At 41.3% G+C, this 14868-nt stretch overlaps 2 protein-coding genes across 5 annotated transcripts in view; one reads left to right on the top strand and one right to left on the bottom strand.

The window, feature by feature from the left end:
• GLIS1 (GLIS family zinc finger 1) overlaps positions 1-14868 on the top strand; it is a 195195-nt gene that overhangs the window by 127942 nt on the left and 52385 nt on the right. The gene's annotated exons all lie outside the window — the stretch shown is intronic.
• Positions 12644-14868, bottom strand: part of LOC309533975 (doublesex- and mab-3-related transcription factor 2-like) — a gene marked incomplete at its 5' end in the record, with an annotated part of 76016 nt that continues 73791 nt past the window's right edge. The window contains one exon of the transcript XR_014220575.1: positions 12644-13160. The remainder of the gene's footprint in view (positions 13161-14868) is intronic.

Raw genomic sequence — 14868 nt, forward strand, 5'->3', positions numbered from 1 at the left:
GGTAACCGGGTTCGCGTCTCCGCTCCTCCACATGCAGCTGCTGGGTGACCTTGGGCCAGTCACACTTCTGTGAAGTCTCTCAGCCCCACTCACCTCACAGAGTGTTTGTTGTGGGGGAGGAAGGGAAAGGAGATTGTTAGCCGCTTTGAGACTCCTGAAGGGGAGTGAAAGGCGGGATATCAAATCCAAACTCTTCTTCTTCTTCTTCTTCTTCATCTAAATATGTGCACAAGTAGAATGACTTCCGCTTGTGCAAGCGGATTCTCTGCCCCACCCCGATGCACCCTGAACCGCCCCCAAGGCTGGTAGAAAAAGATTCCATTGCAGAAGCAGAAGTCATTCCACTTGCCCAAAGTGCTACTTAGTGCTGCTTTGAACACAGCCCAAGGCCAACTGGTACATTCTGCCTCCCTGTTTGTGAGGGAGAACTAGAACTTGATCTTATTTTCCCCCTGCCTCTTTTGGTTTAATATGTATTACACATTTGATTTTAATATATTCTGCTCTGAGGTTGCTTCAACAATGAAGAGCAGGTAAGAAAAATTTTAAGTAAAAGAATTAAGAGAATTAACTCATAATCACAGTGTCTTCTAGGTTCAAAATATATTTGAATTTTGTATGCTTTTTTGAAGTTATGCATTAAGTTATGCATTAAAAATAAATCATTCCAATTGTTTCAATCACATTTTTTAAAGCTTCTGTAAATCCACAGGCAGTCTGCAAGGAGTGCTGGTGCTGTTTGATAGTAAGAGAGAGTGAATGAAATACATTTAAAACTATCATTTAAACAGTGGCTACTGTGCGTATAAAATAACATGCCTTTGCACCACATGGAGTTTTACAAAATATTCCCAAGCTGCCTTCCAGCTTTACACATGTGGCAGTCTCTTCGCTTGCAACCGAAATGGGGACACTACTGGAATGGAACAAAGTAGCTACTTAACACATAAGGCTTTTTACACATTGGGCTTGAGTGGAATTTGGCCAGGAAACTTGGGTTAATGCCTCTGCTCTCAGTAAAGTTTTCATGGGATCTTTAGCATCATATTTTTCAGCTTTTGCTCTGCATTTTATGTGGGTATAATTTCCAGGTGCAAATAAGTCTGTTACATTTTAATAGCCTAATAATACAATGCAACAGAAAGTTTAGCATTAATTCAATTAATTTCTACAGGAATTAGTTAGGACTTAACTTTGGCTGGGTTGTGCCTTAAGGCTACGGTCCACAAATTGCATTCTCTTGTATATTTGTGCAGTAGCCCTGCTGGTTTTAATGACACTTGTCAGCATGCAGCCTGGTGCTATGCGTGGGTATTCAGAAAGAAAGAAAGAAAGAAAGAAAGAAAGAAAGAAAGAAAGAAAGAAAGAAAGAAAGAAAGAAAGAAATCCTTCTGTGTACAGTGGGGCTTCCTTCCAAGTAAGTGTGAATAGGATTCCAGCCACATGCCTCAAATTGGACTCACATAGAACTGACAAGGGACCACCTAAGGGTTGCTTTCTCAGTACGTCTCAGGGGAGATGTAACACCAAACAGTGTTTTGGTGCTACATGTATAAGCTAGGAATAAACTTTGGGCTCATTCACACTGTCCTAGTTTGTGGCATAAGAAGAGCTAAAAGGCCCATATAGTCATTTACACATGATGTCTCTGGGGCAGATGTCTCTGGATACCCCAAAAGCAAAGTACGAAGGCATATGGGGTGAACTATGTAGCCATTGGTAGATTTATCATCTTGTGAATTTGTCTAATTCTCCTTTAAACCATCTAATCTAGTATCCGTTTGGTGACAGAAAATTCCATAAACGTATATATGTTGGGTAAAGTATTGCTTTCTTTGACCCTGAATCTACAGCCTAACCACTTGTACGTTTCACTGTATGACCCCAGAGATCTAGTATTATGAGAGAGAAAAGAATATTTCTCTCTACACTTTCTCTATATCGTAGATGTCTATAATTTTTTTTTTGTCATGTAAAATTTTATGTCTTTCATGTCCCCCTTTAGAAAAATGTGACTAGCTCGCCCTTCAGCACTGTAGCATTTCCTTGTAGAGGAAGCTTCAGCACCCAGAGTAGTCTGGTTGCGCTAGTGCAGCACTTCCCAAACTATGTTCTGTGGACCAACAGTGGCCCACAAGCTGAATTCAGGTGGTCCACAGCATGTCTGCATTCACTATTAATGTTGATTTCAAATGGTATATTATTGCTTGTTTTTTGAATCCCATAGAATTCAAATTGTGACCTGATAAAATTCAATATAAGAAATAAAAGAAGCAATGCAATACAATTAAAAAGCATACGGCATCTGGCACAGTGCATTATAATTGCTACAACAGGCAGAAAAATAATTAAGTGGTCCGTGAAAACCCTCAGCTATTTTCAAGTGGTCTGGGAGGGGGAGAATTTATGAACCACTGCAGTAAAGAATTAGGCTGGACCTACCCCGACCTTTTAAACATGATTAGAAATACTGTTCTAAAATGTCACAGGGCATACTGGTAAATTGAGAAACATTCCTTGCCTTGTTTTGTCAGTAACAAGCAGTTTCCCTATTGCTGGTTGCTCTGCAGCCCCCTCTGGTGTCACATTTTAGCGACGCGTTATTATCGTTACATGCAAAACGTCATATTTCTATCTACATTATGAAAATCGTTCCTTAACTCTATCTTAACGTTATAAATCGTGAGTGTAGATCCACCCTTAGTGAGGCAGGACTTCCCTTTGCAGAAGCCATTCTTCTGTGTGCTTGATAATCTCATATTTAGTAATGCTTTCCACCAATTTATGTGGAACAGATGTTAAGCTAATTTAGGGTTGCCATATTTCAAAAGTTAGAATCTGGACATAAAAGTTGTTGAGCTTTTTTATATATACCAATTTTCATTTATATTTTTCCCCCTTGTTTGTTTTAAGGCTTTTAGCAAGTCTCCCTCCCTCTTCCCCTTATTGTTGTTGTTGTATTGCCAGAGTTGTTATTCCCTTTGTTCCTTCCTTTTTTTGTTGTTTAAATTTACTGAAGGAGACATTCTTGCCTCATGTAGCTTTAAGCAATGCTCTTTGTGGGGCAGAAGAGTAAAAATGTGATTGCATATTTCAAGGAGCCTGCAAGGGTCTCTGCAGAGACCACTGCTATCTTTAAACTACAGCCTCCGGCTTGGTAAGGACCGCCCTTTCCACATCCTGCGTGCTCCTCAGCACCAGTTCCTGCCTTCTTCACTTGCTACTCTCCTCAGCAGCCCTTGCACCTTACACACTGTAAAAGGGTTTAGGTATAGGGTGAATGTTGTGGTGAATGTTGTCTGTATTATCCTCAAGGGTTTTTACTCCACAGCCCACACAACCCTTAATGTTAGCAGGGAAATAGCGTATCCAGGTTCAGTGAAGCCGCAGGTAGTGGAGCAAAGATATGGTGAAGTTGCAATGAGTACAATACAACCATATTGGGTTACAACAGACCACAACTTTATTGATTACAGATGTCAGCCGGTTTTGGCACAGGTATTGGGTCTGTATCCCGAATTAATCAGCCTGCTGCTGGTTGATTATTTAGCGGGGTTAACCAGGGTTAAGTATTGCCATTGACATACATCAAATTGGGGACCACCATTTTGGGAGTGCTATGGCCCATAAGCCCCTATCTGGACTTCTGGACAGAGACACCTCTCCCTGGATCCCTTTAACGGGATACCCCGATTTCTTGGACTGGGGCGTGGGGCTCCCGATCCCCCCCTTCATGCTGACTCGCTACCAAATTGCTCACATCTGCATCCAATCCCTAATGCAGTTGTGAATGCCCAACAATCAAACCTTGGTGACTGTTGATGACAATTTTAGCTCATTGGGTCTATACAGGGCCCCATTATCAAATTTGATACCCCCCCCCCGTTGCAACACTGTGTGCTGCATCGCTCTGCTCATTTTCTTCTGTGCACAGGTGGCTCATATGGACTCTGTGGTTCTGCCTTTCTAGCAGTTCTGACCACAAAATTGTCATCAGTGGGTGTGCTGCGTGCAGCACCTGAAGGTCCGCTGCTGCAGTAAAGTTTAGGTTGATGACTTTCCTGGTTCCCCGATCATTTTCTCTTAACTGAATGATCTGAGCATCCAGCAGGCCTACCACTGCGATGTGAGATGTCAGCCAAGGCGATGTGAGATGTCACATGTTATATGAGCCTGGGCATCCAAACCGAAGTTCATCTGCAGCTGGTCAGCAGTCCTTACCAAGCACAGTTAGCAGCGATGCCAACTTCAGGAAAAGCGTTAGTGATCAGAGCTGAGTGCTGAGAGTAGCTTTGTTTTCCAACAGCTCTTGCCTAGTGTCTCTGTTGTTTTGCAGATTTCGTTTGGGGGAGAAAACAAATCACAGTTAAGCCATAGCTGAGAAGATGCCTGCCTTCACAGTTAAAGTTAAACCATAGTCAGTGGATCAGCAACAAACCTTGACTTATTTTATGAACAAGCTCATAGTTAAGGCACTGTACTGGGCTCAGAGGTGGGACGCGGGTGGCGCTGTGGGTAAAACCGCAGTGCCTAGGACTTGCCGATCGCATGGTCGGCGGTTCAAATCCCCGCGGCGGGGTGAGCTCCCGTCTTTCAGTCCCAGCTCTTGCCCACCTAGCAGTTCGAAAGCATCCCTAAATGTGCAAGTAGATAAATAGGTACCGCTTTCTAGCGGGAAGGTAAACGGCATTTCTGTGTGCTGCGCTGGTGCTGGCTCGCCAGAACAGCTTTGTCACGCTGGCCACGTGACCCGGAAGTGTCTCCGGACGGTGCTAGCCCCCGGCCTCTTAAGTGAGATGGGCGCACAACCCTAGAGTCGGACACGACTGGCCCGTACGGGCAGGGGTACCTTTACCTTTACTGGGCTCAGATGTAATGCTAAGTCAGGGTTTATTAACTAAGGTTTATTTAACTGTGGCCTAACCTGATATGCAATCCAGGTATATTCGGGTTTAATTATAAAATTGTCTCTTCTGTGTTGTTAGCTGTTCCTTGAAACACTATTACTTAGCAATCTCTCTTCCATAGCATAAATGAAGAAATATGCTCCTTTTGTATCCACTCTTGTTAAAGCTACTCTGAGCATGCAACCATATCTGTCACCCCTAGTTCTGTGCTACTTATTACCTACGTATCTATTTTGATTCCATTGAAACAACCAAGTAAGATGTTTAGTATTTAATTGAAAGCATAAATTTGAGGCAACTAAAGGGGAGGAATGTGAAGCCCTAGGAATGGTGGCCAGACCTAAGCTTTTAACATACCATTTGAAAAATCTGACTTTACAGCAGCATCTGGGAACAGTCTTCATGTTTCCTTTATCACTTTAATTCCTTTTGTATGGAACAACACAATTTGGAAATGGGAAAAAAAAAACAATGGCATGTATTGTATTAGTCTAAAAAGCACTGTAATTGGAAATGCTTGCTTCACACTGGAACAGAATCACATCTCCTGCACTTATCTTTTGTGCACCAGCCTCCTGTTTTATCTGCATATGAGCTTGAACTTAGGAAAGTCGGATGAGTGCTTGTTTTTAACAAGGGCATCTTCATGTTTGCAATATTAATGTTTGGAAATCTTACTCTTCTGCTCGTTATGGCACTATCTAAAATGATAGTTCTTATCAGGGTGGTTGGATTCTTTCCCCTGTGTCCCTGTGGGGGGAAAGCTTAGTTACGCTTGATTTTGCGTGACTGGATAAATATGCACAAAGCACTCCTTTGAATGTTTAAAATATAAGCTGGTTAGTCATTGTGCAAGTTATGGTTCATGGTGGTACAGGTGGGAGGAATCTGTGGCCTTCCAGAAGATGTTGGACTCTGTCTCACATCCCCAGTTACCATAGCCAATGGCCAGGGATGATAGGAGTTGTAGTCTAACAATATATGGAGGGCCCAGGTTCCTCTGCCCCATTGCATCACTAGGGAATAATAGCCTAGGAAGGGCCAATCTGTGACCCTCAAATTGTGACCCTATCTGTGAGCTGTAGTTCCCATCAGCTCCAGCCAGCATGGTCAGTGATAGAGCATTATGGAAGTTGTATGTTGTATTTCATCAGCATCTGAAGGTTACCAGCTCTAGGCCTGTCTTGCCTTCTGTGAAATGATCCCGGAGAAGGCAGTGCATAGATGGACTAATAATTGTCAGTTCCATAATGAAAGGTCTGCTGCTGGGGGGAGAATAACATGAACATAAGGTGGATGATGGTGCATAGTTGAATGCCAGGAGTCACCCTTGGCACACTGAAACTCTTCAGAATTTAACATTTCGGGAAACATTTATTTAAATTAACCTGCATGACTTAATCCATTCAGTACATTGGCTAAATAGTAGAAACTTTTAAAGTTTGCTGTCCCCCTGGTAACCAAGAAAATAGAGCGCTTCATACACAATAGCAGATCAAAGAAACTGCAGCACTGTATGTTTCTACTGGGAACTGTTTCTGACAGAGCACAGATACACAGCAATGAGCTCCTTCCCTGCTAAATTACCAGCTGTTGAACTGTAGCCAACAGCAAAAATTGGGTCGTGGTGACATTTCTTTATTGTGCTAAATTAATGTTTCCATTATCTTATTTATGTTCTTTGTTATTATATTGCCTCTAAGGTCACTTCCCTGATTTTACAAGGACACAGACACTGTCAGGCGTTAAAGAATGGGATTGAGTGGCTAGCAATCAGCCTTTTGACCTTTTTCTCTGGTTCCTATTCCTCGCTTCAAATGTAGAAGGCATATTATTTGAAGCTGGCCATGTAGGCCTGACAAAGAGATAGCTCCAATGTTTATTTGTTTGTTTGTAGTTGTATTTAGATGATCAGATAAATAACCAGAGTGGGCTTACATCTGGGACATCTGTGTCAACATTGTATGTGCTGGAAACATTTCTTTTTTTCTGGTTAGACTTGCAAAGCAAATTCTAGTGGCTATCGTCATCTGTAATCTGTGGGCTGTATTCATATGGATAGGGAACATACACATGCAGGTGCTGGATTCCATGCTCCTATCCCTGACTGAAGGACCACGCATGCAAACAGGTGCTGTGTACGTAGTTCTTGGCTAGATTTAGCTGCATACCTGGAATTGCAAACATATAATTGGAAAGGGCATTAATGAGTTCTTTGGAAAGATAGGAGGGGGTTGAATTTAAACCATCCACTCTCTTCCCAAACAGCCAATCACAGCTATCACCACTTATCTATGCAGAACTATGTGTGCCTGAGCACTGCCTGGTGAGCATGTGTTTAACTGGATTGCTTCAAGTAAATTTCTGTCTGAAGTGGTTTTGTTATTCCTCCTAGCTCCCTTCCAAAAATAATATAAACACTAGTGTGGGCTTTTGTTCTCCAGAGTGGACAATATAAACAACATTCCTGATTGTAGGTACAATTAATATTTGTATTAATTTTGAGGTATTTTTCATTTTCTGGAAAATTATTTCTTCCATGTTGTGTGAGGGCCTCTGTTTTACCAGTATATACCAGGAATAAATAGTTCTTTTTCTTAGGAAGGTCATCTACCTACCTACTTAGCAATAGTTGAGCCAACTGAAATGACAACCATTAGGTTGAATGCATTAACCCAAGGTAGTACTTTTGTGTCCATAGCACACATACAAGATTTTCAGTAGATGCAGCTTCTCCCTCCATTACAGTTATATTGTATTTATTCATTATATTTATATCCCATTTTTCCTGCAAGTTGATCTGGGTGGTGAACATGGTTCTTCCTCTCCCCATTTTCCGCCTTCACAACAACCGTGTTATGGCTGGAGCCTAGAACCCCAGACTCCCTGGTCATAGTCTAACACTTGAACCACCAGCTGTGAGAGAAGAGGCTTCTAAAATCTTCTTTTCTGCATAACAATTAAAAGTACAGGCTCCTGACATATATTCTGCTTGAATGAGAATCATCTAATCCAGGCATGTCCAACTCCCAAGAGACTGTGATCTACTCACAGTGTAAAAATACTGACAGTAATCTACCCATTTTCATTGCCAGGAGTTGTTGAGCTTTTAACTAAGGCAATCACTAAACTTGTTGCCATGATCGACTGGGGGCACCTCCACGATTGACCATTCGATCGCGATCAATTCTAATCCAACCCCCTGCAATGCAGAAATATGCAGCTGTCCCATACAGGGATCGAAAATGCAATCTTGGTGTTATCAGCGCCACACTTTAACCTACTGAGCTATCTAGGCTCAGTTAAGATAGAACCAATTGCTGCAAGACAGATTTATTAACCAGCTGCCTTCTAATTTTCCCAGTGAGTTTTGAGTTTTCCCAGTGAGTTTTGTTAAGAGCGTAAGAAGTTACTGTGTGCCATATACTAAATCAGATGATGTAGCTTCAGTATTGTTTCTGCTACGATGAATGACAGTCGATTTCTAGACTTTCATTGCTCCTCCAGATGACCTTTTTATAGAGTATTCATCTTGGGAGGAATGTTTTTGCCAAAAATCTCAGAGACCTCATCAGGAGGGCTTTAAACTGACTAATGTGGGGGAGGGAGACAGTGCTCCTGAAGGTAGGAGTCTATCAATTGATGAAGATGATCATCCAAATGTCATAGACCAAATGGAGCAAACAGCACGCAGACCTAGTGGTGGGAGGAAAAAATCCTTAAATAAGAGACACGGGGGAATGATTAATGGACTTCAATGTCTGTACACTAATGCACAAAGTATGGGAAATAAACAAGATGAACTTGAGCTCTTGGTACAGCAAACTAAATATGACATAATAGGCATCACTGAAACCTGGTGGGTCAGACCTCACCTGGAGTACTGTGTCCAGTTCTGGGCACCACAGTTCAAGAAGGACACTGACAAACTGGAACGTGTCCAGAGGAGGGCAACCAAAATGGTCAAAGGCCTGGAAACGATGCCTTATGAGGAACGGCTAAGGGAGCTGGGCATGTTTAGCCTGGAGAAGAGGAGGTTAAGGGCTGATATGATAGCCATGTTCAAATATATAAAAGGATGTCATATAGAGGAGGGAGAAAGGTTGTTTTCTGCTGCTCCAGAGAAGCGGACACGGAGCAATGGATCCAAACTACAAGAAAGAAAATTCCACCTAAACATTAGGAAGAACTTCCTGACAGTAAGAGCTGTTCAACAGTGGAATTTGCTGCCAAGGAGTGTGGTGGAGTCTCCTTCTTTGGAGGTCTTTAAGCAGAGGCTTGACAGCCATATGTCGGGAGTGCTCTGATGGTGTTTCCTGCTTGGCAGGGGGTTGGACTTGATGGCCCTTGTGGTCTATTCCAACTCTATCATTCTATGATTCTCTATGATTCTATGATTTGCTTGCACAAAGCTTATGTTATATCTGGTCTTTATTGAGCATTCATTCAGCTTTGTTGTATGACAGTGAGCATTCATTCTGTAGAATAACTCCGTTTACTCCGGTTATTTAATTCAGACAGAATTTTGATTCCACATGTCATCAGACATGACCCTGAGACCTTTCTGATCTGCTGTGAAGTATCATTACACGCTCCCATCACAGCAGGGCTAGAATGACTATGGAATGTTCTTTTTGCCTTTCGAAATCAAGATGGGGTTATTTCAAATAGCTTCTATTTTTAGAGACTCTTTGCCCATGCTGCATTTTGCAAAGCATTTACAAGAGCAGAGGTGACTTTAGCCAGGCCTTTGAAACCTGATTATTATTTTTTAACCAACCAATATGCAATTGATATTTTTACAGCTGTCATTATAGTAGTAGTGTGTTTCTATGTTGTACAGCACATTTTCCTGTGAAAGTGTGGGTTGTAAATATTTGAATACAGTGGTACCTCGGGTTAAGTACTTAATTCGTTCTGGAGGTCTGTTCTTAACCTGAAACTGTTCTTAACCTGAAGCACCACTTTAGCTAATGGGGCCTCCCACTGCTGCCACGCCACCGGAGCACAATTTCTGTTCTCATCCTGAAGCAAAGTTCTTAACCCGAGGTAATATTTCTGGGTTAGTGGAGTCTGTAACCTGAAGTGTATGTAACCTGAAGTGTATGTAACCCGAGGTACCACTGTAAATAATTTTTTCCAACTTTGTATAAATTTTCATCCCTTTTAAATTTACTTTGGGCAGTTTTCGACCAAGTTTTATTCAGAGTAGACTTGGTGAAATCAATAGACCTATCCTAGTCAGGTTCGTTAATTTTAATGGGTCTAGTTTCGGTAAAACATGCTTGAATACCACTCTTTATCTTTCTTCACTCAGACACTGTTCTAACTCAGACCCAATTGGCAGTAGGAGTGAGGCAGACCTGCAGAGCTACCTTCCCAACACCAGCATTGGTCCAGCTTACTGGACAGGAGCTGGAGTAGGATAGGGTGGTGGTGAGTTTGGTCTACACAGATGAACCAATGGAGCCAATCCAGTGCTCCCCCTGGTGCATCTGCCTCTTAACCATTCTGCTTCACCCCAGCGCTGTCCAGGACAGCTGTAACAATACTGGTGTCCAGAGGTTGGGTCCACACCAGTAAATTAGTCATTGTTGCTAATCACTGGTTGAGTACATGAAGGTTCCTGCATACACCCTTGTGTATTCACATGATGCTGCAAAGAAGAATCCACGTACTGGACAAAGCCATATTGAAAAATATTTCAGCTGGAGTGTTTTTCCTTTTTTCTATCACCTGCCCTGCTTCTGTGTCCCACCAGGAAAGGAGTCTAGGCTGGTGGGCGCAAGGGATAGGGCTTCCTCAGCAATGGCCCCAAGATTTGGGATAACGCGAGTGGTGGTGGTTTCTCTCTCTCTTCAGTTTTGCAACTTCTCTCTCCAGCTTATCTGGAAGATGGCTCCATAGTAAGTCAATAAAAAGACATCCATTCTTTTGTTGTGATTCCTACATCACAGGGGATTGGATTAGATGACCCTATGATTCTCTGATGAGAAAATCACGGGCATAGAGCTTAATACTCTGGGTTCATGGGGGCTCACTACTTCAGATCTTAGCTCATCACTGATAGCAGTAACATTAAGCAGGAACACAGATGGTCCTTGCCCTGTTTTCCTTTTTAGTGGTGCGCAAGACATACAACACAAAAGCTCACACTCTGCCCATATATGATGAACTATTTCTTGTACACCCATTTTCCACACTAGTTTGAGGCATGTGGCTTTTGGGAGTGAATGCTGAGAGAAGAATGCTGCAATCTGATAGCAGAATCCTTTGTGGTTGTATTTGTCCTCTTAGCTTTTGTTCTCCATGGTTTTCTTTAACCCGAAGTGCCTGCAGGCTGCACTCTTGTTTAAGGGCTGTGATTTTGTCATGGTACATTCCTAGGGAAAATTATGGATTAGTCATGGTTGGGTTTTTTTGTTTTGGTTTTTGTTTAAGTTATGGTGAATTTTTAAAAAAGTTATCAGTATTCAACTTGTGGGTGCATGCATGCATGCACATTTCACACCAACAGACAGACAAGTATACGATGCATATTCCACCCACCATGTTTCTAGATTTCATTTCTAAACCAGGTTTGAGGTTCCACATTGCGTGTATTTGCTTCCTTTGCCCTCTTCTTTAAGATTGATCAGTAGAACAATATAACTTGACGTATTGGTCCAAATGTTAAGCTTGTTTTCTTGCTAGCTGTGTCTCTTATAAACCTATATCAGTGCTTATAATATTAGCACTTGAGCATCTTTCCAGTTGAAACTTTTATTTAGTTATTGTTTTATATAACATTTTATCCCCTATTTTATCCTCTTAACAACCCTGTGGGGTAGATTGGACTGACAGAAAGTTTACCCAGAATGCTTTATGACTTATTGGAGACGTGAATCTGAGTCACTATAGTGAGTCTAATCACTATACTTTTCTACCTTTATTTTGCCCTCAGTTTCCTTTGTTTATTTGGATAGCAGCCCAAAACATTGTATCCAGGGGAAATGATTTATTTAGGATATGTAGAACTCTTTTTCTTTGTCTCTGTCTTGCCAGTTCAGACACCTACATTATGCATGTTTGTAAGGAAACCATTTTTGCACATCTCAGTCCTCTTCTCCAGAAAATGCATGATTTAATTCTGGAGAGGCCACATTGTTAGAAGAAAAACTTGACGTTTCATGTTCAGCAGTGATGCTAACATTTAACTGGGATAGCATCATTCAAATGAAATCATTGATAGTTAAATAAAGTGATTGCCTTGGCACAGGGACCTGATGTTGAGGTTTCATCATGAAGGAGAATAGGACAAAGTGACCTCTGTGTATTATGTATCATTCTTGCTGTGGAACATCGACTGCATGTCTTTAAGCAAACGTAGGCTGCAGCTGGACGAGTTTGGCAATAGGAAAGCTTAGTTTTTGGCTTTGTGGGAAAGGATGGAGGGGCATAAAATGTTTGGGTGTGTGTTGTTTTTTGAAGAATATTGATAGTAGCGGATGGGAAGTATCATAATTACTTGTTGAATTATGTGAAGGTTTTGTTTCTCTTTACAAAGAGCCCATTGTGGTCATGTAAATGGCCATTATGACTAAGCAAATTAAACCCTGTAAGGCATCTGTACTTTTCAAAACAACAACAATCAAAACTGCTCTTCCTACATTTCTCGAAAGTATTGTAGACAATGATGAAGCCAATTAAGAAGAAAAAACTGGAGTGCAACTAAGCTTTGGAAGTTTAATGTGGTTTAAGTTGCACAGCACATTAAGGGCATAATTTTGCAATACTTGGGATACAATAAAACCATAAAACCCTGCCCAGCATTGTCCCTTGTTAGAGGTGTTTTTAAACATCTGTCACCAGAGAGCAATTGCGCAATTAAAAATGCCTTGGATCCAGTGTCCTTGCAATGAATGGAAGGGTTCCATCAATTTGAGGAAAAGGCTATGCAGTGGAGACTCTTACTGGAGGAAGGGAGGTGGTTTTTGCTTATCCCCTCTTCCCTGTCCAGCCTCCCCTGCCGCTTCCCAATGTTCCCAATGCTCTGGTTACATCTCACTTTTCAACTAGAGTTCTCAGAGTGGCTAAACACGGCAGATACACCAAGTCATGTGCTCAAAAAAGCCAGCCCCATAGGAGCAGGAGCTGGCATCCATTCCAGAGGGTCGTTGGCTCTATGAAGGTCATTGAGGAGACAGTTGAATTGAAGCAGGTCCTGATGTTACCTTTGCTCTCTTCTTCCTTTCCACAGGACAGTTGGGAGTTCTATGGAGATGGAGAGTTCTGGGGATTTGTAATGACCACTTCCAATACGAGTGAATGACAAATGCTTAGTACTTTTCCAGGTCTGGTTTCACAGACCACTGGAGAATTATTTTCTTTCTACCCCTTCCCATCCAAACCTCCAGTACCTCAACCAAATCCACCAACTATTCCTCCAACTGATACCCAAAATTCCTACCATCCCACCCATGCTGATCCTCCAGTGCCAATCCCTGACAAGTGGAAGAAGGGGAAAAAGGCAGAGTCCTCCATCAATTCCCTCCAATGACTGGTATGCTTCATGAATATACAGCATATCAGATACCACTAATGGGAGTGGGGGAAGACTTATTGCCAATCTCCTAACCCAGGCACTGACCAGACCAATACCCACTTAGCTTCAGCAAGGTTGCTGTATCATGTGCCTTGGATCACATCTCAGTTGCAGACTCTCCAGGCCATTATACCATATAAATGGGGGTTTGAAGCTGAGAGAATGATTGAGGCTTGCCTAATGATTTGGGTTATGTGTATGTGTATCTGAATCAGGGACTTCCCAGCTTACTGAACATTTTTGTAAAGTGAGGATGTAATCCAAGAGCCTAGCTTTGTCAGCATTGCTTAAACTTAAGTTTTTCTTCTCAAATAAACCCAGAAAGTAGAGTCAGAAATGTAGTAGTGAGTAAACAATTATCTGGGGTAATCTGTATCAATTACCTTTATGGTTTGGGTTTTATCCAGTTCCAGCTCTGACTCAGTTCATATATGCATGCATGTCATTACTTATATCCAGGGTACTTTGGCTTATCTGAAACTTTGACAATCATAATTCCAATAACTCATTCGTTTGCAAGATTCCCAGAGTTACATACAGCGATAATACTTAATATTAAAGCTGTTACCCTTATAAATACACTTAAAAGTATTGTGAACAAATCAGGACAAAAAGTCAATTTCTGTTGAAAAAATGAGTTAAGGTATCCAGTTCAACATCAGTCTCTGAGTTTTATATTTAATTTTAGAAGCCATAACTAAATGTTTTAATTTGACATTATTCTTAACATCATGCTAATTTGTTCCAGATGTCCCTACAGAGCCAAACGCTGCAATTTTTGCATAGAAAGTATGTGCATGGGTGATTTATTCCGAAAGAGCTTCTATTTTACTGCATTTTATTTCTTCTCAATGAAGCACTTAACAACATGGTTCTCTTTAAGGCTTTTACTTAATCATATGGATATAATTTTTTTCAATTTACATTTTTAGTTCTTTAGTGGTGGACACGGGACGTTTCTTAAACTGGTCAGATTAAATGCACATGTCAAAAGCATCTTGTATGCAAGTCTGAAGCACTTTCTGTTGCAAAAGCCTTCATAGAAGATATAGAAGTGATTGTGGTTTGCTGCTAGGTTGTGGAATAGAGGTAAAAGGACCATGAAAACGTCAATGATTCCTCCTCACCAAATATTACATAATCATATATGACAATAATGTAAGTTCACTCTTTTCATATAAAAAAAGCATAGTACATTGTGAACACTTAAGACATGGGGAAAGAAGGGCCAGAGAAAAGCACACTAATTTTTTTTGTCATTTCTGGGCTGATGTTCAACATTTCAATTTAAAACCTATTTCCGTTGGGTTACATTTCCAGTTTTTCTCTAATATGATCTTGGAAAACTTTGCAATTAAGCAGATATTTTTAGAGCTG

The sequence above is a fragment of the Podarcis vaucheri genome, assembly GCF_965113315.1.
Source record: "Podarcis vaucheri genome assembly, chromosome: 6".
Taxonomy (NCBI): domain Eukaryota; kingdom Metazoa; phylum Chordata; class Lepidosauria; order Squamata; family Lacertidae; genus Podarcis; species Podarcis vaucheri.